Below are 6,000 nucleotides of genomic sequence, written 5' to 3'. Positions count from 1 at the left end.
CAATTATATCATTAGATAAAAAGATCAGAACACAGTTTTTAGAGACATCTTTATTGAAGACGAACATTTATGACTCATTGACATGTAAATTCCTACCCATTGATATATTATCTGTACTATTATTTGTCTGTTTGTCTTTTTATTTTTGGCCATAGCGTTGTCAGTTTGTTTTCGATCTATGAGTTTGACTGTCCCTGTGCTATCTTTCGTCCCCCTTTTATCTCCGCAAAATTGCACCCAATTGAAATATTTCACATTACCAAAAAGTGACCCATACCAGGAGCACGTCTGTGTATACCTTTGTATAGGAAGAGACCTCCCCACTCTGTGATGCTGTATTAGTATCATTAACTTAATTTTATATATGTTTACTGTGGTAAGTAAAGTTAAGATTTGTATGCCCAACCTAGGGTAATTATGTTTTTCGGTCTGTGCGTCCGTTCGTTCGTTCGTCCGTTCGTCCGTCCGTTCGTTTGTCCGTCCGTCCGTCCGTCCGTCCGTCTCTCCCGCTTCAGGTTAAAGTTTTTGGTCAAGGTAGTTTTTGATGAAGTTGAAGTCCAATCAACTTGAAACTTAGTACTCATAGATATAAGAAGATGTGGTATGATTGCCAATGAGACAACTCTCAATCCAAGTCACAATTTATAAAAGTAAACCATTATAGGTCAAAGCATACGTTCTTCAACACGGAGCCTTGGTTCACACCGCACAGCAAGCTATACTGAAAGGGCCTAAAAATTACTAGTGTAAAACCATTCAAACGGGAAAACCAACGGTCTAATCTATATAAAAAACGAGAAACGAGAAACACTTATGAACCACATCAACAAACGACTACTACTGGAGATCAGATTCCTGACTTAGGACAGGTGTAAACAATGGCAGCGGGTTTAAACGTTTTAATGGTACCAAACCTTCACCCTTATCTGAAAAAATAGTGTAACATCACAACATAGAAAGACACACTATAAAATATCAATTGAAATGGCTTAACTCAATCAAAACACATATTAACACAAGTTAACATACACTGAACGAATAAATTTGATCTATGATACAATGTAGATACAAAATCAATGTTTCCTATGATATGATCTTTCTAATTTTAATGCCAAATTAGAGTTTTGATCCCAATTTCACGGTCCACTGAACATAGAAAATGATAGTGCGAGTGGGGCATCCGTGTTCTATGGACTCATTCTTGTTAGGTATACATTTGAGAGTAATAAGAGAAATGTTAACATCAAAGAAGAGGCGAGAGATACAAAGGGTACATTAAAAACTCTGAAGTCGAAGAAAAAGTGACAATGCCATGGCAATAAACGAAAAATTAAATTAAAGAGTTTAATGAAACATTAAAATACACAGTTTCCAACTATAAACATATATGTACACTAATGTTATGCTTTGTAGTATGACACGATATTGTTATGGATTAAATGGTGATTAAATGAACTATGTTATCATCTTTATTCAAACGCAGTCTTCTGGGAAATATCAGATAATTCCAAAATATATTGTTTTAACGCAAATGACATCCCGTAATAGTTGCATTTGTCTGACAGCCACTCATTAAAGGTTGTGTTAAAATATTCGTTATTGGTTGTAATATATTAAACGTGAATATATACATTTTGTCTTTGTACAGTTAATTTCCCCGTCGTACTGATGCCGGGAGACCCTTTTTTGTGTCATATTAGTGCACAAAGACTCTTATCCTTATTTCATCCCTGGACGATGAAATAAATATTAATGTTAATACACGATGATAACAAACATTTGCTACGGAGAAATTCATAGAAAACCACCGCGACCTTTGCTAGCCACCAATGATACATGATAATAACAAACATTTGCCACGTAGAAATTTATAGAAACCACCGTGACCTTTGCTAGCCACCAATGATACACGATGGTAACACACATTTGCCACGGAAAAATTTATTGAAAACCACTGCGACCTTTGCTAGCCACCAATGATACATGATGGTAAAAAAACATATGCCAAAGAGAAATTTATAGAAATTCTAGCCACCAATGGCTAACAAATAATCATTGAAACTGTTGCAATTTCATATCTCATTGCAAGATAGGCCAACAAAATAAATTTATCACGATTCATATCACACTCCGTTTAGTCAGAGACATAATACCAAATGGTTTTTCTCTGGTTCGGTCTGATACGAGAAATATCTTCGTGCATTGAATAGATAACACTTCACAGCCATAAGAAGATGTCCATTATTTGCTTTATCTACAAATAGTTTTAGTGTCAACTGATTTTCTGATTCAGTTCAACATATTTATATATATATCCATATTTTTCGGCGCCTTGACTTGAATAATTACCTCCATCTTATGGCACTCGGTCCGTCTCGTAACGATATATATGTATGTCTTTAATGTCACAGACTTAGTTGCAAGCGCTAGGGTAAATTCAACTAAAGTTAACTTCAAGTTACTGTGTTATATTAGTCTCAGGGTATACTCAATGTAATTAAAAGTAGTCAAACATATTGGGACTATAAAGTTTGCTATGACGATGCAGGTAGGAGTGAATCATAAACTATGTATGAAAATATTTGATCAACTGACAGAAATTAATAACCATCAATAACACTGTACGCTTCCGTGGAATCATTATTACATCTTTGAAACCAAGGAACCATTTATATACCTATTCTGAATAACATTAACAGTATCAAATTTACTGTACTAGATGCACATTTCAACAGTCAGAATCTCACTCTTCAGGGATACTTGAAGCTAAAAAAAATTGTAATAAACCTAGTACAAACGTTGAAGAGTCGATAAAACCCAACAGGAACTTTTGCATTGATATTGGAAGGAAGCAATGTAAAAAAAAACATGTGGTTAAACATAAATAGATCTACAGTCATGTTACAAATAGAACTGTCAAAGAAAACAAAAATGAAAAGACTGTGCCAGATGAGTACTCCACAATCAAACTAAGCATTGGAAAGAAACTAATAATTATCGTAATAGAAATATAAAACACTGTGATGAATGGACACAACATGGGAATTGCTATAGTATATTGGACAGTCAACAAATTCACAACTTTGAAGCATAGGTCATTATTCAAACAGACATTGTTTATTCTAATGTAATTTTCTCAAATATTGGGAATTGTGTATAATAAATTTGTTTTAACTCGTAAAGTATTAATTGACGATTCCATTTATTCAGTCATGTCCTTATAAGTGACAGCAAACCTCCTTTAACTGTACACTCATTGTATACAACTTAAAGAAATACATGTTCTTATAGTTATTGTTAGATTTAACTTTTGCAGAGACCTTTGGAAGAAATAAAATAGATGATCAAAGCAGCTTCAACCTTTCACCTTAAAGTGAGGCGAAAGATACCAAAGGGACAGTCGAAAGTCGAAAGATACCAAAGGGACAGTCGAAAGTCGAAAGATACCAAAGGGACAGTCGAAAGTCGAAAACAAACTGACAACGCCATGATAAAATACGATAAACGATAAAAAGACAAACAATAGTATTAAAAACATAGCATAGAAAAATTAAGACTGAGAAACGCGAACCCCGCCAAATAATCGGGGGTGATATCAGTTGCAAATCCCGCTTCACCTCTGGCACCCGTCATGTTGCTAATGCAAGTACAAAACCGGTGATTTGTACAGTTCGGTAGGTCACATTCGAGGAAAAGAGGACGGGAATGTGGTTACGACAATTCGAACATATCCGTCGTCATCTGTGAAATAGATATTGGAATAACGGTCAACCAACTCGAGATGACTTGTCGTCCGTAAGATTTTCGAAAGGGATGATTTCAACTTCACCACTTGGAACTATAGTTTTAATAGCTTCCTTGTGAACAGCAACTCTCTATCAAAAAATCATGATAGGAAATGCAAGCTCTGGAATGTCGTATTAACTGGGAGATATATACTCCATATGAAGGCCTGCTGGAATGTTCACAATTGGGAAGCTGAAATAATCTATTTTGACGTAAAGTTTTGTTCTCAACTGACGCTCATTATCAATTCCTAGATGTTAGTTAAGATATGAGGCAGACTTATCTCTATCTGGTGTATCCTTTATTTCAAGTTCGATGGGATAAATGCGTTCAACATAGTCACCAAACTTCGAATTATATAGTGAGGATATTATCTATCTAGCGGAAAGTGGAGTTAGAGGATAATGATAGCTTCCTATTCAAGAAGAGATTCCCATGGGAATGCAATTTAATTTTTTGTTGAAAACACGTCCTCCAAACATAGCAAATATGTTGTCAATAAAAAATAATCAAGCACCTTGATTACGTTAGTTTTAGAGATTTTGTTTTTGTTTGAATCAGTGATTTTTTACAAAGCACTTTTTATCCCTCCCCAAGACAAGAATCTTGTATCTACCACGGTCATTCCTTTGTTATGAAACAAATCAGGACAAATTCTTTCAATTTGTCTTTTTTTTTGGAATGGGAAATACTTGTGTTAAGGGTAGAAAAGTCAAAATGCTTTAATACTATTGGAAGAGGAAAGGTTGTATGCATTCTTACAGATCTTAGAAATGTTCAGTATCAACATCCGATTCACACCACCCCTAGAACAGGTAGCTTCACAATAACTTTGAAGCCCGGCTCTGATTGCTGATAAAATTGATGTTAATAATTAAAAAGACGTTTCGTGAAACACTTGGAAGATCAAGCAATATAACGTTGTTTTTATGGACACTTTTGTACCCTAGGTATCCAATACAGGAAGGAATATCCAGTTGTTCATCTGTCGTTGAAATTCCAAATGAACATAGACAGACCTATGATTATTCAGGATTTCCACCTTGGTAAGTTTCGTGGGGGTACATGTTGAGTGTCCAAGTGAATTGTCAATACCTGATTCATTTATTAAGCAGTTTATCAGGGACAGTCTATAGTAGACTGTCCCTGAGTTTATGTAATATGATTTACAAACAAAAACGATGTTGTTCAGGGCTTTATCTGCGGGGACAAGAACAAATTAGTCATGGAGGTAGGACAGGTGCTTTGAAACATTTGGGTTTTTAAAGATCGATGTAGCTTGTGTTTTCATAGACCCATTCAGCCTTTTAATTTAAAGGAATAGACCACTTTCCTGTTATGTCCTTCACCGGAAAAGTTCATTAAGCGTCTTTGTGATCGTCATTATGCAGGATAAACTGAAATAATTGTTGTTCGGTAGGTACTTAATCTCAATTTCCCAATGACAGCAGTGCTAATTATCAATTATAAGAATTTCATTTGCCGAATAATTCGTGCAATATAGCATCATATTTTTTCAACCACTCGCTCAATATGGGAAGGAAGTGACGATGCCCCTAAACACACGAATGGTGTTCACATAAACCAAAGTTTTTGACGAAAATTCAACGAATTCAAAAGTGGTCTATTCAGACACAGTTTTTTTTTTATTTACAGATTAATATATCTACTTTAAATGATAGCCAAAATGCAAAAATGGGTCATAACTCCGGATCTTATGAGGAGTCGACAAATGACTTTGGTCATCTTTGACCATTGTATATCTAAGACTTGTTGATCATTTTGCTGTTTAAATTTCTCGTTGTCCACTATATTTTTTTCAATGCAATAGCTCAATATGAAAATTGGGTAACAATTGACATTTCAGTCATGTTGACCTATTTGTAGACATTTCTATCTAGCCATCATTGCTTGTTAAACTTTCCTTTCATCTATTATAATTTCCCAAATCATAATATTAACAACAAAAAAATGGCAATAATTCCAATAAAAAGTCCATTTAAGATATTCATCATATGACTTTTTGTAGAAGTTTTGTTACTTTTTACAATAATGATAAGCATAAGTGACCAGTATGCAATTTGTTGTTTGTATCAAGTTGAAGTGCACATTTTTTCAGTATTATTGGCTCTCTAAGTCTTCAATCTGGAACTAATACATGATTGTTGGTCTATCGAGATTTTTGTTGAAATCAACATTAAAATCATTCCATTT

The sequence above is a fragment of the Mytilus californianus genome, unplaced genomic scaffold, assembly GCF_021869535.1.
Source record: "Mytilus californianus isolate M0D057914Y unplaced genomic scaffold, xbMytCali1.0.p SCAF_2, whole genome shotgun sequence".
NCBI classification, from domain to species: Eukaryota; Metazoa; Mollusca; class Bivalvia; order Mytilida; family Mytilidae; genus Mytilus; species Mytilus californianus.
This window is presented reverse-complemented; position numbering follows the sequence as displayed.